Genomic DNA, 22,978 nt, shown 5'->3' with positions numbered 1-22,978 from the left:
GAGTAGGAAAAAAAAAAGTCCTATGAGAATTTGTTGAAAATTAAGACCATCTCCTTTCCAATCCCTCTTCCTCACAAGTTGCTCACCTACTATAGACAGGGGGTGCTCCAGGAAAATAATCATCCACTGATGTGGATGAAATCTCTAAAAAAGTTTTTGCAGAAGTTGGAGGGAGTGATATTTCTGGCTTCATAATCCTTCCTTCTCTTTTGAAATATTGTCCTACCATCCTGCACATTAGTGGGCCTAAGATGCAAGAACAAAATGCTCCTCAATCCCTTTGAAATAGTCTTCCAGCTTGTGACAAAAGGAGCGAAATGTCTACTCTTCCTTTCCTACTTCAAAGGCTCTTATCTCAGAGACAAGGGCTTAATATCTGTGCTTTGTCCAACTCCCCCACCCTGACCTAATTTGCAAACCCCTGGAGTACTCTTCTGCAACTTTCCCATGTGAAGTTATTTATCTTCCTTAAGAGTCAACTCAGTCTGTTTAGGGAGAATGCTCCCCCAAGCTCTGTTGATAATCCCTTCCAGTGCTGAGTTACTACTGTAATCACAAAGTTTTTAAAAATATCTTAGATTCTCATGCAGCCGCGATCACCTTTCACTCTTCTTGAAACCCTCCCACGTCTTCCCACTGCTCTTGAACTAAAGTCTAAAGTCTTTATTATCGCCTTGGAGACCCCAATGATCTAGCTTCTGTCTGCCTCTCCAGCCTCATTTGGGTTTCCTTGCATTTTACCCCTGCTCAGCTCCTTCATTCTCAAGGCTCCAGCTTATTTCTTCCTCTTCGAACCACCTCTTTCTCTGCCCAAAACATAATTCCTGTTCTCATGTGGTTTCATCTTGGTAAATTAATGAGGAGCTCAATGGCTGGATCTTATGGCAGGAGTACATTTAGTTTCAAAGAAACCGCCAAACTGTTTTCTGAAGTGACTGTACCATTGTGCATTTCTACCAGCAATGAATGAGAATTCCTGTTGCTCCATATTCTCCAAGCCCACAGTCGGTGGTGTCAGTGTTCTGAATTTATACCATTCTAGTAGGTGTGCAATCTTATTGTTGTTTTGATTTGCATTTTTAATTTTTTAATTTAATTTTTAAATTTAATTTGCATTTTTTCCCTGGTGACTGATGGAGTGCACATTTTCACAAGCTTTTTTATTTTTTATTTTTTTGTATATCTTCTTTAGTGAAGTGTCTGTGAAGATCTTTGACCGACATTTTAATTGAATTCTTTGTTTTCTTATTGGTCAGTTTTAAGAAGTCTTTGTATTTTTTGGATATCAGTCCTCTATCAGATGTATTTTTTGCAAACATTTTCTCCCAGTCTGTGGCTTGTCTTCTCATTCTCTTGATTCTGTCTTTCATAGAGCAAAAGCTTTTAATTTTAATGAGGTCCAGCTCATCAATGATTTCTTTCATGGATTGTGCCTTTCATGTTGTTCTAGAAAGTCATTCCCATACCCCAGGTCATCCAGATTTTCTCCTGTGTTATCTTCTAGGGGCCTCCTTCATTTTCAGATGATGAAACTGAGGGGGAGAGAAGTAAAATTACTTTCCTAGTCACTTAGTAGCTGAGGAAGGAAAGGCCAAAATGGTTGTGCCCTGAATCTCCACATAGTACCTTTCCCACAACTTACCTTGGTGTTTCCCTGACTCAGGAGCCCAACCTTGATTTATTTTTTAGAACTGCAGAGTCCTTTTCTGGGCATAGGTCCTTCTAGTGTGAGCCAGCCAAAGTTGGTCCTATAATGCCTCTTAGCCTATGTTGGTTATCCCATCTTCTTTCTTTTTTTTTTTTTTCCTTAAAGATTTTATTTATTTATTTGAGACAGAGAGAGGGAGACTGCATGAGTGGGAGGAAGGGCAGAGGGAAAGGGAATTTGGAGCCTGAAGCAGGGCTCAATCCTACCACTTTGGTAGGATCTGAGATCATGACCAGAGCCGAAACCATGAACCAGCTGCTTAACTGACTGAGCTACTGAGGCACTCCAGTCATCCCATCTTCTTATACAACAAAGACAGCAGCTGTGGTGTTGCTGCAGTGTGTTACCTTGATCCCTCCATAACAAAAGACTCCCTTTCCCTGGCTGTGGGGAAGCCTTCAGCTGTCAATCCTCTCCAGAATTATTTAAGAAGGGTTACCTTATCCAAATTGAAGACTCCTTTCCTGAATCAGCCTGTATCCAATAACTAGTTAATGTGGAAATTCAGTGCCTGGCCCCATGCCCCAACACTGCCCAACTCTATAGGTCATCCCAGATTCAGAGCTGCCCAAGGAGTCAACTGAGGCTTTGTTAAGACTGCCTTGTAAGCTTTCCCTTTTTTCCCCATAGATATTAATTTTAAGAGCTATCTGTAATACAGTCCCTACATGCTTCTCTCTGGCTCAGAGTCTACTTCCTGGAAACTTGGTCCATGACAACTGGTGCCAGAACTGGTTTGAGAAACCAGGGGCTAAGAAGAGATTTTGGAGCTGGATCCCTTGCTGCTCAGTTGGCAGTGAGGACCTCCACCAACCACCAGATAGCACCTGGCATGAGATAGTAGTGCATTTATGAACACTTATACCAGAGGAAAACTGGAAAGGTATTCTTATGGAAGAGAATGTTCTAGCAGGTTTGAGAAATAGGGGAAAAGTAACTTTAAGAATAGTGAAATGGGGGTAGCTGTTGCTAAGCACAATGGACATTTGGGAAGGAGAAAATGAAAGATTGTGAAAGATTAGTTGGCAATTAAAGGCTAAGGCAGCAAGTCAGAGGGCTTTCCTGGTAACATTAAGGGAAGTGCTGATATGAGGTGCCCAAGAATTATTAAGAAGTTCAGTAGTGGCTATGGTGTGTATAGTAGAGCTGATGATAAGGAATGCCTTTATAGAGCTGGGTTCCTTGACAGCAGTAAAGATAATAGGAACCCAGAACAATAGCTGGAGGTGGTTTTACTTAGCCCTATCATAATGAAAGTCAAAGACAGAGGAGCAGCCTGGAGACTGACCCACAGAGAATGACAGAATTGGTTAACACAACTTCGTATCATCAGGAGCAAAATAGATGGGCAGACAACAAGGAACCTACTCAATTTATATAATTGAAAGCTATCAAAGATGTATGATTAGGATGCTGAAGGCAGTTGCCCCAATAAAAAGTTATGAGCCAGTTCCAGATATGAGCCAATTATCAAACCTAGAAACCACTGACTGAAGGAGAGGATGTGTATCCAGGAGGAAGGATTCTATAACAACACAATTAGTCAAAAGATAAGGATTCCTCCAGTACTTTTCCAAATGAATCTATACACATTTACTCAGGGAACCATATGTTAGGGAAAAGAGAATACTCAACATCTGAGAGTATTGGACCCTGGGTCTGAGTTGATAACTGATACACAGAGATTTGAAGAATCAACAAAGGCCCTGTATTAGAATAGGGCATATGACACCTGGTGATAATTGGAGCTCAGATCTATGTCTGGATTATAGTGCAGAGAAGACATATTTGGTAATGGGCACACTCTTGACACTGTCTTCTTGACCAGTGGGGTATGTGCTACTGTAGTGGAGAAGGCGGGATGGAAGCCTCAGAAATTGCACCTCTGCTCTCCTGCAGATGTAGTAAGTTAAAAAGAATATTACATCTTGGAGGAATGAAAGAAATCAGTACCATCCTTGAAATTCTTTCTCATCCTATCGTGTTTTAATTTATCAGTATGAGCCCTGAAAAAACCAGATGGATCTAGGATGGTCAAAGATATTTCAAACTCATACTGACTGTTTGCCCTGAGGTATCTCTTTTAGAGTAGATTACCATAGCCTCGGATTCATGATAGGCCATCCCTGACCTGGCTAATCCATTCTTTTGTTATCTCTATCAGAAAAAGATATCTGGCAGACTTCAGATTTGCTTGAGACAAAAAATGCATTTACAGTCTTGGGCTAAGGCTATGTTAATTCTCAGAGACTTGAACATTCTACAGAATATCCCCTGGTTCACTCTATCAATGGAATCATGCTAATTGGACTAGATGAAAAAATAGAGGCCAGTTCATTGGAGCCCCATATATTTTAGGATATAAAAAAAAACTAGGAAAATTTAGGGGGCCCATATTAGTAAAAATTTTGTGTAGAGTGTTCAGTAGTCTGGGGTAGGTCAGATCATCTCTGTAGAAAAGGGCAAATTATTTCATCTTGCACTTCCCAGCACAGAGAAAGAAAATTAACACTTAGTAGACCTCTTAAGTTCTGGAGGTGGCACATTCCATATCTAGAAATGTTGTTGCAGCCCAAATACCTAGGAACACATAGGTTGCCAGAATTGATAGGGCCTAGAGAAGGAAAAGGCTTTGCAGCAGATCAAGTCTTCTGTGCATTATTTGACCCTGACATTTGGCTTAATGACCTAGTGGACCTATGCTATATTAGAAGCATCCCCAGTGGTGGGAGAAGACTCCATGTAGAGATTATGCTAAACCCCAAATGTGAATCACAACACAGACTATATGATTTTGGAGCAATACCATAGAAACTCTAACAAGTAACTATATACCTTATGAAAAATAGCTTCTGGCATGCTACTGAGCAATGGGAGAGGAGGATTGACTGATTATGAGAAACCTAATGACCTTGGGTCACAACTGTCCATCATGAGCAGGGTCCTATCAGACCCACCCAGTCATGTAGTTGGACAGTCATGTAGTTGGACAGATCCAGCAAGCTTCTATTGTAAGATGGAAGCAGTACAGGAAAAATTAAGCATAAGCAGGCATAGAGAGCACAAACAAGTTATGTAAGCAAGGAGTCCAGACTCCCATATCATCCATCACTGTTGCAATAGAATTTCTCTCTCAGTTCACATGTATGACCATCTGAAGGATCCCTAACAACCAGCTGGTGTATGGGGAAAAACCCTGAGCTGGATTCTAGGATAAGGAGGCTATATATTTAAGTTTAAGTCACAATTCTAGCAGGGGTGATTAACCTTGCTTATCAGGAGGAAATATGGCTTCCCTTACACAACAGAGGCAAGCAGAACCATGTTCGTCACCCAAGCAACTCACTTGGGTTCCTCTTGATTCTCCCTTGTCCAGTGAGAAATTAGTACAGAAACCACATAAAGGCAGGATGATCAGGGGAAATTCGTTGCAGATGATGATATGGGTAATGCTGCAAGGTAGGCCAACAGGAGTCCAAATACTAGACAGGAGTGGAGAGCATCTACAATGGTTGGAGAGGAAGGAGATGATGAGTATCAGCAGTTACCTTGAAACCAGCTGCGGTGCCCAGGGCTAACCTTCCTAATTTTCCTTTGGGAGAATCTTTACCCCAACTAAACTGACCCCAGAATACTAGGGGAGATGCTTCCAGAACTTAAAGTAATAGATCCAAGCTGGATGAAGAAAAGACTAACGTAGGCTGTGGTCATTGCCTAGGTTCCCTTTCAGTACTGAAGAGCTTCATTCCTCCACCTACTGAGACACCCTCCACTGTCAGCCTTTTGTAATATTTGCCTTGGCTCAAGCTAGTTGCTTTGCCTAAGGCCACACACCTCCTTTCTGCAGCAGCCCACATCCAAAGACTGAAGGGTAGTGTCATTGAAGAATACTGGTTTCTCAATGATGGCTGTGTCCTCAAAACACAGGAAGTACTTTGCACATGGTAGTTTATTAATACATTTCTGTTTATTTGAACTGGAAGCTAGTAAGGAATGAGTTTCTGAAGGCTTTAAGGTTCATAGCAAAGCAAGGTGGCAGCTGGCCTGGCAGGGAAGCCTCTGGGTATGGAGCTGGCCTTGGGGAAGGAAAGGTTGAGGCTGAGGAAGTTAATGAACTTGATTCTGCCTACCAGCAGCCTTCAGATCCATTCCTCTCCCTTTCGGAACCTTCCAGCTCTTGCAGTGCATGCCATAAAGTGTACTGATGTAATGTCATTTTGTTTTGCTCACTCTTGTTTCATTTGTGATCATCTTTGTCCATACAAGCATATCACCTCTTTCAGGATAAGGCCTCGTTTTTAAACTTTTCTATTTTTGACTGCAACTGGTATGGCACTGAGAACTTAGAACATGTATATTTGCCCATCAGCTGACCTCTAACCCAGCTAATGGGAACAATATTTTCCCCTAATTTCCAGGTGTGGTGGCAAAGAAATTTCACTTTAATTTGCTGGGTATCTGTCACATGTAAGAACACTGGGAGAAAGGTGCCACAGATCACGGGGGAAAAACACAACAAACAGCACTCTGATCCTCAAGCTGGCCTTCTTTTCTCTTAGTCTCTATCTGCCTGTTTGAATTTCGTCACAAGGAGTAATAGATTTCTTTGTTTCCGCTCTAGATCTGGAGTGAATTAGCATTCATGTTTTTGTTTGTTTGTTTAGTTAGCAGAACTGTCTTCCATATTTTTGGAATCATGAGATCTTGGAAGAACACGCTCAACAGAAAGAAAAAAAAAATAAGGAAGACTTCCTCCTCTATTTGCTTCCCGGATTTTTTTTTTTTTGAAATTGATCCAATGCATAATAATTTCGTGGTAGTGGTTGTTAAAATCCCTGGTGTAGGCAAATAGAGGTAACAGGAAATTTGGGGGGCAAAACTCTGGAATTCCCTGTGTTATCTGGTGGCAGGCTTTTCATTTATAGTCCATTTAAAATCTGCCTCAAAGTCTATGGCCTGATAATGTGAGGTTGGTTTCCGCCATTTTGCTCCACATTGGAAGGCCATTCTGGGGTGAATGCCATTTTCCTGTCGCATTTTGCTGGTGGTTTCACTGTAAGATATATTAGAATGAATGAGACATGGCTGTGCCTGAATCTCTAGGTTTATCAGCTAAGGAAGTACTGTTTATAAGTGATTAAATGAAATAAACTAGTTTAAGGAAAAAACAACTAGCATCTACATTTCTGTAAATTCCCAAAGCAAAAATAAACACTTGGACCCTGGACTTTGCAACACAAAAATCCTTGTTTATCTACCTTTTGTTTTCTATGTACCTTTGAGAAAGCAAGCCTTGTTCTCAAATTCCATTTTGCTACAGTAGAAACTTTGGGATCCAAAATTCTGGCTTCAAGTCAAACTTCTATTATATACTACCTATGTAACCCTGGTGGTCTATTCTCTTATTGGCTCAGTTTTCTTATTTTGGAAACCAAAACAAAAGACATGATATTGTAAGGTTGTTGTAAAAATTAAGTAAAGAACTTAATCATTGGTGCAGAGCATGGCAAAAAGTGAGCACTTGGGAAATGGGAGCTGTTTATTTTCTGCCCCTCTTTTTATAGATGCTATGAAGAACAAATCAGTAATAGTGATGATGGGATGACAGCTGTCTTAGCTTGGGCTGCAATGTATGACAAATAGCACAGACTGAGTGGCTTAAACAACAGACATTTATTTCTTATAGTTCTGGAAGCTGAGAAGTCCAAGGTCAAGATGCGGGCAGATTCAGTTCCTGGTGAGGGCCCTCTTTGTGGCTTCTTGCTCTGTTCTCATGGGACAGAGAGAGAGAGAGAGAGAGAGTTGGGAGGGGTGCTCTGGTCTTTCTACTTCTTCCTATGGGACATTAATCTCATCATGGGGTCCCACCTTCTTGACCTCATCTAAACCTAATTACCTTGCAAATATCACACCTCTAAATACCATCACATGGGGGGTTAGGGCTTCAAGATATAAATTTTGAGGGACACAGACATTCAGTCTTTAACATCTGAGTGACAGACAGTGATTTAGAATGCTACATTGTTCTTTGCTGCCATTCCCAGCTGGTCTTATTCCCAGTGCCTACCTTGTGCTCACTAGTAGTGAAGATTCCAGAGACAAAGGACACTGAGAGAGTGTCAGACTTTGAGGAGCACCAACCCCCAAAATTCCCTAAGACTTGAGAGGGAAGAAGGATGATAGATGGAGGTAGGAGAGACAAAGTCTAGTGCACCCACCCTGTGCACCCACCCAGCCTCATTTTCTGCAAGGGTAGGGAATCCCAGCGCCTGTGGCTGGTGCCACTATGACTAGAACACAGGCCTCATGTCAGGCAATTGACAACTGTTGTCAACTACTCTTGAAATGCTCAGATGAGCAGGTCTTGTCTATAGCTCTACCAAGGGTGGAGGCCTTGGTACTCATCTGTCATGAGGTTGATTACCCCATGGCTGACCAGAAGAGAGACTTAAGGAGAGAGACTGAGGAAGAGTTTTGAGATAACAACTTTTTGAGCTTCTTTGGAGAAGAGAAGGCTTGAGTGACTCAGGGAGGCTGCCCATATGTGTGCACAAAGGGGTGGGGGAGATGACAGCAAGCCACTAGCATTATAGGAGAATGGATGCTCTAAGCACCCCATTCACAGGCAAGATGGAGAGGGGGTACCTGCCAACAACAATCTCCTTCTTCCTTCAACAGCTTTGTATAGGCTGCACATTGATTTCGAGATGAATAAACTGAAACATGGTAGTGTTTTCGTTTCCATCAGACTTTGGTTGTATAAACATGATTAGAAGAGGGGGGAGAAAAGCTAGTTGAGATGTAACATAGACATTCCATAGGGTCCCGGAAGTTGGAAGGTCACAGTAAGCAATAAGATGGAAGTCTAAAGGAATGAAAAAGAATGATGTACAAATTAAAGATAGAAGACTGGAGGCAGAAAAATCAAAGAAATTCCAGTTCTAAGTTCCCTTGGAGATAAGTAGTGGAATATGGTTGAAAGGCCATGAAATTGGAAAAAGAGATATGCTAACTCAGCTTTCCCATTTATTAGGCTTAGTGAACTGCTCATATTCTCCATTTTCCCATCTATGAAATGAGGTTAACCTACATGGTCGTTCTGGGGATTGAATGAGACAGAACATGTTGTACAAGTTAGGATTCTTGGGTGCAGGCAATAGAATCCAATTTAGGCTGAAAAGAACTTATTGGAGAATGGGTAACCTACAGAATCTCCATTAGGGCTAGAAAATTGGGCTTAGAGGCTACAGAGTCAGAGATGCCTTATTTTGGATAAAGGATCTGGGCTGAGGGCCGCAGGAATGGCCCCTCTCTCAGGGTGGAGATACTGGAAGCTACTTCTGGACTCCCCCATCACTGCTGCCTTGGGAAACTGGCTGCCATCACCCTCACCCAAATGAAATCTGCATGGTACCTGTTCTTTTAAGTCACTGGCTTCTAAAGCAAAGTCTGAAGCAAGTGGTTCTGATGGCAACAGCTAAGTCCCATGCCAGGCCCTAGTCTTGGAAGGAAGGTCTGGTGTCTCCAGTGAGGAATTTCCCAATCACAAGAAAGGTGTTGAAAAATGCTGAGAGACTGAACAACAACAACACATGTATACTGTCTTTATAAGTCTGCAGCTGATAGTTGCCAGACAGGAAGTTCTTCAACCTGGCAGTGGGAAAGGTGGAGAAGGAGGATGAAGGGGTCCTGGTCATGGTTTCCACTAACCCACTAAAGAAGGGGCTCACTAATTAGGAATGCTGTGGTTGATTCATGTTGGTGGGATTTGTTTAACCTCAATGTTACTTTTCTTCTCCCGTAAGAGGCTGGTGAGCTAGCTCTTATGGGCAAGCAGAGGCAGTCATGTGATTAGGTCTGCTAAATAATTCAGCTTATTTTTTAGCATCAGTTTAGTCTCCACTTTCTATTCTTTCTGTGAACACTGCAGTATAATCCATAAGTGGTGCACTGACATGCAAGTCTTGTAAGAGAAAAATGCTCATTCGGAACCTAGGCCCTTCCCTTGTCACCAGCATCTGGTTAAAAAAAATGTTCTCCAGAAAGAAAGAAAGAGAGGGAGGGAGGGACTGAGGGAAGGAGGGAAAGAGAGAGAGAGAGAGAGAAAGAGAAAGACCTAGCACGTACCTGTAGCACCTTCTCAGTGAAAGCAAATATAGATAGTTTTCTTCTTTCTTTTGTTACCATATAAATAAAGAGGCTACTGAGATTTCACAAGTTGGTCGGGCTTTGAAGTGAGCAGAGAAACAAGCACAAGTCCCATGGGCATAACTGAATGAGGTTTTTTGATTTTTGTTTTTGTTTTCCCCATCACTGTTGGCTGAGACAATCAATGGATTTGGTTCCTACTTAACCTCAAGTTTTCCTCCATCAACTCTATGAAATCTTAATTCCAGTTCAATCCCAGTGCCCTTCTGAAAAATCATGGGTCAGCATAATTCTGCTTTAGGATTTAGATCCAAAGTAGAGTTTGGTGTTGCCACCATACCTTTCGATCTTGGCTCTCTCTTGGCATGAAGCGGGCATTTAACACACGTGAATGACAAAGAAGCACTGTGATCTAACACTGCAATTCCCAGATGCTAGGCTGTCTCAGGGTACAGAGAACTGGGTCACTCTTCCTGAGTTGGATGCCTTGGGGACACCTTGAATTTGTTCAGGGCCGTGGGCAGTTGAAGGTAATTGCTGAAATTGCGGAAGGGGTAGAAAGAAGCCGGCTCTACCAGGTCTGTGGACAAGGGCCTATGATCTCAGGGCCTATGACAAACCCCCACACCCCTCAGTCGGGCAGACCCAGACAGGTGGACTGGCAGGACCCCACCTCCTATTTCTACCAGGTATCCCACGGAGAGCATCTCTCTCCCTGATTTCTGCGATTCTCTCTTCCCTGCCTACCATGCTCCTACCACGCTCTTTGAAACACAGTTTTGGCTGCTAATTGTTTTAAACACAAACACACACACACACACACACACACACACACAATGATTGATTCATGCTTCCCTGGAGGTAACTCTGCCTCTTAAGAGCCCCTCCTGTGGGATTTCCTTTATGGAGGATGGTGAGAATCTTCTCCAGTTCTCTGACATTCTTACAAGTACAAAGGGACAGGAAGTCTCTCTTTATACTCCTCCTGTCCTCTCTATTCTCCAGGGGAGCAGAGAAAGCACATGCTGTTATTCACGGGCCCGGGGGCAAGGTTCTGAGGGAGTATTTTTAAATCAGGGCAAAAACATCCGCGAACAGTGCGGTGGCTGGCGTGCCCCTGCGGACCACAGACCGCCCGTAGCGACCTGGGGTCCTGTTGGAGAAGCGCTTCTGAGATGGCGTTCATGGTGGGAGGAGAAGACAGGCTGAGGCCATGGTCAAGGTAGGCTTAGATGCCCAGCCTCAAGAACTGCTTCTTAACTGTGCCATGTACTACCTGGACGGCTTGTTCTGACACCCATGGCTCCCTGGGCCTCCCTGGCAGAGTTTTTGATTCACCAGGTCTTGGGTGGGGTCTGAGAATTTGCATTTTTAACACATTCCTGTCAAACCAGCTGATGTGGATGGTTGGAGGACCATGCTTAGAGAACCCTGCTCTGGGGCATTGCTCCTCACCCCCCCAGCTGCTATTGGCTGCAAAGTGTTATGGAACGACTGTGAGGTTTGGAATCACAGAGGCACGAGTTCAGAGCTTGTTCCTGTTCCTTCTTACCTGTATGTCCTTGAGCAAGTTCCTTAACCTTGCTGGGAATTAGCTTTCTCATTTGTGTGAACCCCCCCAGCCTATGAGGTAATTTATACAAAGCCCCTTTGCACAGTGCTTGGCAACTGGTAGTTGTTACAAAATACTGCTCTCCTTCACCAAACCCTCTTTTTCTCTTGCTGCCTTACTAATAACACATTTGAGAAGTCACTCGAAGGGAAACACTAGGCTAGACTGATGCTTCCAAATCCTGATGAGAGCCCTGGGGAGGTTTCACTGGATACATGGTCCCATCTCAGTCTTAACCAACGTGTGGGCATGCGTGGTGCCCCTGGACATTCTCAGAGCTCTGCAGGGGTAGGTGGTGGAGGCACAGCCCTGCCTGCTCTCCTGTGTATCTCACCACAGGATTTCTACCCACTGGACTCAGTGACTTCTTGTTTAGTCCTTCATGGGGTTTCTAGCACTTTCCTGATGGGTCTTTCTTTGCACAAATCATTCCCTCTGCCTCTTAGGCTCTTTCCTCACCTTCTGTCTGACAAGCTCCTACTTTGCACTATCTTCAGATTTCAACTCTATTACTATTTCCTCAGGGATGTCTGCCATCAGACAAGGCCTGAATATCAAGTATCTCTACATCACTATAAAGCTCCGTGAGGAAAAGTTCACGCCAACTTTCTCCTTCTATCTGTGTGGTAGAGCTTGATCATGCCTTGTGGCCATCCTGTATTTTTGGACCATCTTCTTAAATCTGGCCAGTTTTCTTCATTATGAGTCCTTCATCTTCCAGAAAGAATCCAGAACTCATTCACATCTCTTCCCTTATGACTGGAGTCCAGGCAGTTTGCCCAGGCTTGCCCAGTCACACTAAACTGTGTGAGACCAATCACGAACTACTATGTGAACAACCAGTTACCAGGAGGCTTTCATCACTGGCCAGGATGGCATCAGGGCATGAAGGTGTCAGAGGACAGCACTGATGAAGTTTCTTTCATCTGATACCCAGCAATGCTTGGACAACCTCTTGTGTTTGTTGTACAACTGTGGGGCTGTGGGGGCTGCCTGGAGCTGGTCTGTGGTGTGACCAGGAATTGGTCACAGAATAGTAGCCTTGAAGCCAAATTCTCTGGCCCTCCATAGATTCTGGGAGACAGCTAAAACACACAACTAGTTCAGTTCTTCTGCTTGAACAGACTAGAATGAGTTCGTAACCAAGAACCCAGGCACTTCCATCCTATCTCTGATGTCTAGCATAGTGTACAGCGTATGGCAGGTATTCTGTAGTATTTGTTGAGTGGGATAATTTAATAAGTCTTTACTACAGTTAAGCACTAAGTTATGTCCATAAGATGTTACATGGATTTATCCTCATAAACTTATTAATATCATCTTCTCTTGTAGATTGCATAATCCTGCAAGATATTTGCTGTCCCTACTTCGGAGGTTTAAATTTATCTGCTTCATTGATACAGGCTTAGCCATGTCTTGCTTCAGCTCGTGAAATCTGAGCAGAAGTGATGTGTATCACTTCTGAACAGAAGCTTGAAGAGCCAGCATGTGATCCTCTGTGCCCTTTTCTTTTCTCTCTCTGCTAAGAGTCAGGCAATATTCCAAAAAGGGGCTGCTTTGTTAGCTGGGGTCCTGGAGAGAATGTGACATAGAGCCAGATGAATCTGACCTGCAATAAACATGCAACATGTTAGAACTGCCAGTCGGAGAGATGTCGGTGCTCTTTGTTTCCATGGCATAACCCAGTCCGTCCTCTAACAGATACACTCATGACACATGAAGACACTAAGGACACAAGATAATTGAGACAGGATTTGAACCCGGGCAGTTTTACCTCTCAGAGCCCGTTATATCTTAACCATATGCTAACCCCTACCTGGCTTAATCAAAAAGACAAAAGAAAGAAAAAAATCATCACCCATTTTGTATGTAATTATAAATGAGGAATCAGAAATAATCACACATTCTGAAGACATTTAAAGCATTATGAAGCAGCGTTTTGCAACATGATGTGGAAATGTACTCGGAGACTTGGGTAAGAAGATAATTTTCTTTTTTTTTTTTTTTAAAGATTTTATTTATTTATTTGACAGAGAGAGATCACAAGTAGGCAGAGAGAGAGGAGAAAGCAGGCTTCCTGCTGAGCAGAGAGCCCGATGCGGGACTCCATCCCAGGACCCTGAGATCATGACCTGAGCCGAAGGCAGCAGCTTAACCCACTGAGCCACCCAGGCGCCCCAAGAAGATAATTTTCTAAGTAACAAAATTAACCTTAGGAGACATAAAGACATAAAACAGACCAACCACCATAAAAGAAACTGAAAAGATGATTAAAAATCTATCCAACCACCTCCCTGACTCCTACACCTGCTGGCCACTGCTTAAAATATTAGGCCTAGACTGCTTCATGGGTGAATTGTTTCAATTTTTAAGTAACAGATAATTCCCTACTATTTAAACTGTTCCAGAGGCTTCATACAAAGCTTTCACATTATTTTTAAAAATCCAAAGTAACATTGTACCAAGACCTTGCAAAAAAGCACTAAAAAATAAACCTAGCATCCAATTTTGTTTAAGAATAGGAACTATAAGTCCTTACATTAAATATTGAAAATACATGATTCAGCAAAACAATTAAAATACAGCAAGTGGAATTCATTTTTGAAAATTAAGGATAGCTTAGTACTTGATATAGGTTGTGATCACACACTATCCTAATATAGGTCAAAGAGAAAATGATGTTCATCTCAGTTAATGGCCAAAGGCCTTAAATGAAGTTCAATAATCAGTTTTATTTTTAAAAGATTGATTGATTGATTGATTGATTGATTTTAGAGGAGGGTTATTGGGGGAGGAGCAGAGGAAGAAGGAGAGAGAGAATCTCAAGCAGACTCCTCCCTGAGCAGGGAGCCTGATAGAGGGCTCGATCTCAGGGCTCCAGGATCATGACCTGAGCCAAAACCAAAAATCAGACATTTAACTGACTGAGTCACCCAAGCACTCCCATAATTAGTTCTGATTTAAAAACATACATAAACAACTCAAACAAAAAAGGAAAACTACAATAGATGGATACTTTCTTTACCAAACAATAAAATAGATATTTCAAACCCTCAGTCAGCATCAAGTTTAAGGTGAAAACACTAAAAACTTTAAAAGCTATGGTTTTGCACTCAGCACTGTGGTAAGACACTATTTGCTGTGTATGGTCTATTACAGTTAGATGAGTATGAATAAGAGATATGAATATTACATCAGGAAAACTAAAAAAATAACCTGAAAAACTATTAAAATGAGAAATCTCAAAAATTGATATTTTTACAGAAATAATGACACACACAGAACTTCTGTTTCTTCCTAAAATGGAATAAGAGGGACTGAACTTACCCCAACTGATATAACCAAACACCAATGCATGCAAAACATGAAACAGCAGTTTTTGAAACAATGGACATTAGGCAACAAAGGACATTGATTCCCAAGGGACAGAAAACAAATGTTCTAAGTTCTGTGACTGCTTCAGCTTCTGCCTTTAGAGAGTTTCCAGGCTGTGGTGGAGGAAAAGGAAGCAGGCAGAGCTCAGCTGACCACCTGAGTTGAGACTGTTTATGCAAACAGAAATAATTCAGGGAATAGAAGAAAACTTTAAAAATGTGTAATTAAAATCTTCAAAGAGTTAAGAGAAGTTACTGTATCTGTTGAATAAGGCCAACATTCCAGTGAAATAAGGCCAACATTTCCAGTTAAAGACAAGAAAGAATTTTGGGGAGTTTAAAATATGAGAGAAGGAAAATGAAGGGAGATTGGAGGATAATGTTGGAGAAATCTTATTGCATATAGGAAAAAAAAAAAAAAAAGACAAGAAACCCCCAACAACCCCGGAAAGTAGAGGAAAAGAAAAAGAAAAAGAAACTTAGAGAAATGATCTAGTGGATAATAGAATTCCAGAAATAGAAACCAAAAAACAAAACAAACCAAAACAAAAAACAAAACCAAACTGAGAGGAGGGAGAAAAGTATTACAATGATACAAGTAGTGGGGGAAAGAAGAAAAAAAAATAACACAAGTAAACATCTTACAACACAAAAAATTGAGTTTTTTGATAGAAAGAATCCACTGAGCCTAGTACAATGAAAAGAAAAAGACTCATACCAATGAGCTTCATCATGAAATAACCATAAACTGGGAATAAAGAGAAAAATCCTCAAAGTTTCCAGGAGGAAAAATAGATTGTTCATAGAATAAGGAAAAGAATGGTATTGTCGTCTCAATAAAAATGGAAAGGAAAAAAGACAATGAAGATACATGTTTGCAATTCCAAGGAAATAATTATTATAATTATTGTTATTATTAATTTAATTGGTGTGAAGGGGAAGCTGAATTCTCTCCCAGCCAAACCAGCAAAGCAGAGGCAAGCGTAGAATAAGGATATATGTTAAGACTGGCAATGTCTCAAAAACTTATTTCTAGTAAACTCTTTCTCAAATGCTACTGTAGAACGTGCTTCTCAAAAACGAGGGATGACATGACGAGAGGGAAACATGGGACTGGAATAGAAATGGAAGGGAGTCCCACAGCTGCAATGGAGCAAGCAATTCTCAGTAGAGGAGGAGGAAGGATATGGCTCAGGTGAGATTTCTTTGGGGGCAAAAAACTGAACCAGTAGATTCTATGAAGAAGAGACTACATGGAAACGGAACTGAGAGACATTTTACAGTTCTTTTGGAGGGCGTGACTAGGAATTATCATCAGTAAATGTATCTACTTAATGCAATATGTAAATCTTGTTCTATTTCTTTTCATTTTCTTAAGCACAGAATTAGTGGTCGATGATGTATACAGCTGACTCTGGACCAGCACAGGGGCTAGAGGTGCCAAAAGTTGAAGATCTGTGTGTAATTTTTGACTCTCCCAAAACTTTACTACTAATAGCCTACTGTTGAGAAGTCTTACCAACACCGTAAATAGTTGCTTAACATACATTAGATATCTTAGATGCATTATATACTCTATTGTTTCAATAAGTAAGCTAGAGAAGAGAAAATATTAGTAAGGAAATCATTAAGAAAGAGAAAATACATTTACAGTGCTGTATTGTAGAAAACAACGTACCGTTCTTCATGTATAAATGGACCTGCACAGTTTAAATCCATGTTGCTTAAGAGTCAACTCTGCTTTTCCAATGTTAAGGGGAATTTTTCAAAATGGTAACATTATGATTCTCACAAAATATTAAGTGAACACACATCATAGGGTTCATTTAAGCCATCAGTTATGGAGGAAACCAGTAAGGTGTTACAACCAGTTCAAAGGAGAGTCCACAGGACAGACGAATGAAGAGGCAGTAATTCTGAAGTAAATTTCCTATTAAATTCAAAATTGTTCCCTTCTGCAAGAGAGAAGACAGTTGAGTTTCCACTGGATACAATTCATTTCCATCTTTGTGGACAGTATTCATTTATTATCTATCAGTTTTCTACAATTCCTAAAGTTATAAAATGGCTCAAAAACAATGAAAGGCACAGATCCAGTAAAATCAGTCAACTCGGAAAGGTCCACAAGATAATGTCTAATATTCCATTGAAAAAATATCCAGTAATTTTTCAGCCTATTTCAAAGTTTTTTTTTTTTTTTTTTTTTTTACATTTGTTTCTGGCACATTATGTAAACTTTAAATTCTGTTTTTATTTAAAAGTGTAATGGAGGAAAACATGTGTGCTATTAGCCAAATTAAAGGGATATATAGGTGTTCAGATAATTGAACAGAATTGTGCTAGTAAATCTTGAGCATTTTACCCAAACTGTAGGCAGAGTTCCACGAGGGACAGATTTTTGAGATATACTTTAACTTTCCTAAGCCTTTATGACGAGAAGCCTGTTGGAGTTAATCTTTGTTGCATATTCTTTTTTAAAAGAATATTTTACTTATTTATTTATTTAGAGAGAGAGCATGAGTCGGGGGAAGGGCAGAGGGAGAGAGAGAATCTCAAGCAGGCTCTGCAGTGAGCCTGAAGCCCAGTGTGGGACCCTGAGAGCGTGAGCTGAGCCGAAATCCTTATTGCATATTCTAAATGTATCTTCTAGAACCTTGAGGTCAAACATTTTAGTTCATAGTGGTACCCATGTTTTCTTAGTAGCTACAGTTAGGGTTACAATAACAGGAGAAAGAAGACAAGGGCCAAAACACCCGGGGCGCAAAGTCTAGTTCTTGTCCACAAATCTGGTGTGTGAGACATGAAGCCTCAGTGCAGTGCTTACTGCATTTAAGATGGGTCTGTAGCCAAATATTTGACTTTCACCTTGGAGTTTTCTTCTTTCACCACTCCCTTTCATTTGACCTTTAGGTTCTGTGCATGGAGACAAGTAAGAATACAGAGTTGGTGGAGAATCCTAAGTGTCTGGAACCATCACTATTGAGTAGTAGGGAGGGAGAAAACTGTTCTAAGACTTGGAGGACGAGTTGTGATTCACCTCCAAGAAATGACCAGAGCCAATAGCAGTTATTAGACTAAGTAGAGTATGGGGGTAAGAAAGGAGAGTGACCACAGCTGTGCCAAACTTAATTTGCTAACGACTGTCCTGTTGGTGGATTGCTAACTTCGGCAACAGAGGATGTCCTCCTTTCTAGGTATGTATAAAATGCCTGTTTTTTTCTATTACTCCTAATAATGGATTCCCTTAAAGGACCCAACCTAGAAGATGTTTCATGCTATTGATTCAGAGTCCTTTATAACTCTCTCTTCCCTCTCCTAAAGACAGTTTATGAAACAGATTTAGGGATCAAGTTAAACAAAAGTATATGGTGAATGTCCTTTTTCTTCCTAGCTTATCGGGGTGGTGTGTATGTGTGTGTGTGTAAAAATCTGGAGGTCAAGGGAAGGGATGAACTTGTGTAAAGATCTCACCATGCATCAGGCTCATTGGTATGTATCTTACCCTGTGAGATAGGGATTTTTATCCCAGTTTTACAAACGGGAACATCAAGGCACTGCCCAACACAAGACAGCCAGCCATCTTATTCCAGGCTGTTTGGATTGCAAACCCACTCTTTCTGCTGTATCAGGCTGTTTTGCTGGAGGTGTGGTAGTTGGTCTTGCGTGAATCTCGTTCCCAGCTGGGATCCTCTTGTGGAACTCTCCTCCCTCTTTCAAGTTTTGTCTCCCAGTGTTGCCCGTCTTTGGCCTCTAGCTAATAACTACCCTCTGAGACCTTTCTTGGCCCTGCTCCCACCTTCCCCTTTTGCATTGTCTGTGCCATTTGCAACAGGCTACTTGGGCCCCCCTCTCAAGGTAGCTTTGAACCTCCTCAAAGGTCTCCTTTCCCTTCTGACCTCTTGTGGCACTTAGAATTTACTCTGCACTTCATTTGGCATTTGTGTCCGCCTTCTGTTAAGTGCTACCTTTCCTACAGTTCATATCTTAGATCCCAAACTAGATGGTAAGAACCTGAGGACAGGGATGTTGTTTTAAACCTCTTTGAAAGTCTTGACTTCAAGTACAGGACTTTGCTTGATAAACAGTAGTTAAACACCTTCATGAATGAAGCCTTTTGTAAGTGTTTCACTATCTCCCTCTCTTCACTGTTAATATGAAAACAACTGTTCCTATGTTGTCAGAATTCCTGCAAAAGGGGTAACTTCTGGTAAATAAAATTTTCCCAAGACATGAATGAGTAATCAAGGCTTCATTTATTCCAGTATTCCTAAGAACAGCTGATTTGCTTTTCCACATGGGGTCTGTGTGTTTGCTGTTAAGGAAATATGTGGGGATTTCAGAGCAGGCTGAAGGGGGAACTGTCTTATTCAGAGCTGTGTCCACTCCCCTTGTTGGGGAGGCTGACAAGGACCAATCCTGGGTATAGCAGGACTGTCACAACTGATGCCACCACTCTTAGTAGCTTCTGTCCTTTGTTCCCTTTCTCTTGGTTTCTCAGTACCATTCTGTTCTTACTTCCTCCAACCCTTGTTTCTCTCTGTCCCTTCAAACTGAGGCCCTGTGGGGCTAGCCTGATCCCAGCACCCTCCCTACCCCTTTCCAGAGTGTTCCCAGAAGAGGACATTCACAACCAATCCTGCCTTTTCCTCTGCGTGCCTCCAATAATGACCTGCTTGGCTCAGTCACTTCCTGGGTAGTTTCCCACAACAGAAATCTGTAGGGTAACCCCATAAAACCCAGGTCAGCTTCTGCAACTAAGACAATTAACTTCATTAACTTTCATTATGTTCCCATCATTTCCAATAAAATTCTTTCCAAAATACCACTTATAAGACACGTAGCTGCCTATCAGTGTAAGAATTTTTTTTTTTCATCTATTTGGTTCCAGGAATTGAATTTCCTCATAAGAGTCGTTGCCCAACTTCATGTGGATACGATTTAAGACAAAGCTCTCCAATCTAACCTGACAGGCTTTAGGAGAATGGGTCCCCGTTTTCCACGCAAAGAATCAGAGACGCTTGCGTCATGCTCTTTTTATTTTCTTTTCTTTTCTTTCTTTTTTTTTTTTTGCAGAATGAGAAAATTCTCCTCTAGGCTCAGCTCCCCCACCCACCGTCTCCCCCTCAGTGGCTTTGTAAATTAGGCAGAGTCATTTGCATTTTTACAGTCTCAAACCATTCATAGAAAAATCCCATTTTGCGTTCTAAAAGCCAAGTAATAAATTTAGAATCATTTGGCAGTGAGATGTCATTCAGTTCTCTGATTTAAATAAGGGAGGAAGGAAAACCATGCATCTCACGTCCATCCTTGGAGGGGAGAGAGAAGTGCATCTTTAAGAAATCACGGGAGAGAGTCATTCCCTTTAGAAACCATTCACATTTCTTTCTGAGATGTTGTGCTTAATATCAGTTATCCATTTTCCTTTCTCTTTGTGCCATCCCCAGAATTCTTCCTGAGAAGCTAACATTAATCTTCTGCTTTGTTTCAAGGCCTCTATTTGATTAACCTTTTTTTCTTTCATTTGGGAATGACTGATTAGCGAGCAGAAATTAAATTTAAAAATGAAATTTCTCTGTACAGTGGGTTTTCTCAAGCCCACTAGACTTCACTAGCAGTATGAATGGGATTGCCTCTAATCCCTTCTCTTTTTTCTGTATTGTGGCCACTGGAAAGACAAAATGCATTTGGGACCACACCTTGAATCTCAGAAAACGGTTGATATAAATCTACCCTTCTATCCCTGCAGGGTGAGATTTTTGTGTTCTCAAAGTTCTTGAAAGGAGGAAGAGAAATTTTCAAAGTCCCGAGGGCAAAGGGATTTGATAGAAAATACTTTAGATAATTGTCAACCTCAAGACTAGAGGTGTCCAGGTGTAGAATTTAATGTCGTTATTTTAAAGATTGGGAAAATAAGACATAATGGTAATATTATTGGTGAAGGCTGGAGGTATCTGCAGGTCTGGTTAGATTTCCCTGTGAGAGATACTTTGTCTGATGCACTGTCTTCTGGACACAAGCAACTGGAATGTAAGTCTGGTCTCATTGAGCCTGTCCTGAATTTCAATCAACTGCTCCTTCTCATGGGGCATTTCCCCCAGTGTCTCCTAATAGCACAGTTCATTCCTTCCTGACCTCTATTTTCTTTGATCTTCCCTTTTCTCCTGTCCTGAAGTTTTTCTCTCTCTGATTACTTATGGAAAGCACCCATATGTTATTCAGGCAAAGGCTGGAATCAAGAGCAAGGTAACTGACTTAAAGGTTACGATAAAGATGATGGTGTTGATAATGATAACAATACCTTGCATTGCCATTGTTGTTTCCAGCATGCAAAGCTCTTAACATTTCATTTTCTCATCCCATCATTCCAACCCTGGGAGATGAGTTAGGTCCATATCATCTTTGCCATCTTCTATGGAAACCAAGGCTTGGGTAAGTTAACTGATGTGCCTAAGGACCCAATCCAGGAAAGGAGATGAAATCAAGGTCCAAGCCTGTGTTTTAGGACTCTGAGACCAGAACCATATGGCTTCTCTGGAATCCAGTCTGATCAGTCTGATCAGTCAAAAGATATCTTGCTGCCAGGTAGTGCAGGGTGATTAAACCACCACAAAGATTTTGGATAAACATATGGGGGAAAACAAACGTTGACAGGTCAGTAAAACATGGGAAGAGTTCACTAAGGGAGATTGTGTAATCTCTCTCTTAATAGAGGATTTACCTGAAGCAACAGTTCCTACTTATTCCATGAAACATTCCAAAGTGTGTTTCCAGAAGACAGTATATATCCAAAACACTAAAAGACATGACTAATGGTAACCTCAGGCAAATTACTCAGTATCTTCAAAGTCAGTTTCTTCATCTGTGAATAAGAGGGTTTGGGGGAGGATTACATAAAGTAATGTAAGTACCCTGGCACAGAGAGGCCATTCAATACACGCTGCCAGTGCTTAACGATGGTAATATTTTCACTTGTATGAGGAAATAACAAGCACAAAGATTTGGCAATAAGAACATTCTTAGCTGTGCTTTTATAAATAGTAGTGAGAAGTTGGAAACAACCTAATGTCCAGAAATAGAGAAGGGGTCCAAGAGAGCCTGCTGGTAAACATCTAGGTGCTAGACTATTAGACAGTCATTTAAAAGACTATAAAATATGTTATTACATGGTGAGATGTTTGCAATTTCTTATATTTTAAAAAGCAAGCTATAAAAGACTAAGGACAGGGTGGTTTTTTGGCTAAAGTGTGTGTGTGTGTGTGTACAATATATTTAATTTAGACATAAATATCTGGATTGGTTTACCTTCCAATGGTAACAATACAAGGGGAGAAAATTAGGAATGCTTTTAATTTTCTTATTTTTGCTTACCTGTTTTAAATTGTTTCCCAGCGATGAACATGTTTTTCAAGCGCCAGGCGTTGTTGCCTCCCCCGCCCCATCTTCCTTAATTCAGCAGGTCTGTGCCGCAGCCAACACTCACTAAACCCTCAGTTGAGAAGGGTTTTTTGAGTATCCACTATAGGACAGGTCCTGTTCTAGGCACTGGATGTAGATAGAGGTGAATGAGATAGACAAAGCTCTTCTCAAAGAGCTTACATTTTGTTGGAAGGAAGATCCAAGACAAACACATAAGGAAGGTGGGATGGACCCCACTTCCAGGTGAGGCGCATATTTCTGGGGAAGCCACTCCTTCTAGTAACAGTCATTCCCCACTCCCTCAAGCACCCTGCAATCTGAGGTCCAACGTCATTTATTGGGATAAAGGCTGCTTATCTCTTGTTCAAGTACACGATTCCCTTAGGGGTGAGGGCTGTGTCAACACTGGTAATGTATACCTCATTATGAGTCATTTCCTGAAAGTAGATTATCTGACCTTGAAGGAGTGCGGGGGGAAGCAGTGAAAGTATATTGAGGGAGAGCTGGGGGTCACAGCTTTGCCACTTTTAGAAAAGTAGAGGACATGAAGCTGGAGTCGGGTGGGGCCTGGGTGTGCAGGAAACAATACAGTGCAGAGTGAGCATGCCATTGGGGTCCAGCCTCCGTGAACTGATCTTGGTTTCAGCAGCTATCCCATGGATACGAAAACAAAGGTCACCTCTCCCAATGCTTCCCTCTCCATTGTTCAAAAATAATTTT

The 22,978-nt window shown here is 41.4% G+C and overlaps 1 protein-coding gene and 1 long non-coding RNA gene across 3 annotated transcripts in view; one reads left to right on the top strand and one right to left on the bottom strand.

Moving 5' to 3' along the window:
• Positions 1-10,849: 10,849 nt before the first annotated feature.
• Positions 10,850-22,978, top strand: part of ADGRF1 (adhesion G protein-coupled receptor F1) — a 135,391-nt gene continuing 123,262 nt past the window's right edge. Inside the window, exon 1 of one of the 2 annotated variants that reach the window (XM_082729719.1) lies at positions 10,850-11,078. The gene's annotated coding sequence lies outside the window, so the exon portion shown is untranslated. The remainder of the gene's footprint in view (positions 11,079-22,978) is intronic. The other variant, XM_082729721.1, reaches the window with a different exon arrangement.
• On the bottom strand, positions 12,700-22,538 carry LOC309864327. Its single transcript, XR_014311461.1, has 2 exons — positions 22,211-22,538; positions 12,700-13,077 (listed from the first exon to the last, which is right to left on the bottom strand). It is a non-coding gene; the product is annotated as an uncharacterized lncRNA (long non-coding RNA).

The sequence above is a fragment of the Mustela nivalis genome, assembly GCF_964662115.1.
Source record: "Mustela nivalis genome assembly, chromosome: 5".
NCBI classification, from domain to species: domain Eukaryota; kingdom Metazoa; phylum Chordata; class Mammalia; order Carnivora; family Mustelidae; genus Mustela; species Mustela nivalis.
The sequence above is the reverse complement of the archived record's forward strand: the minus strand, read 5'-3'. Positions and strand labels throughout refer to the sequence as shown.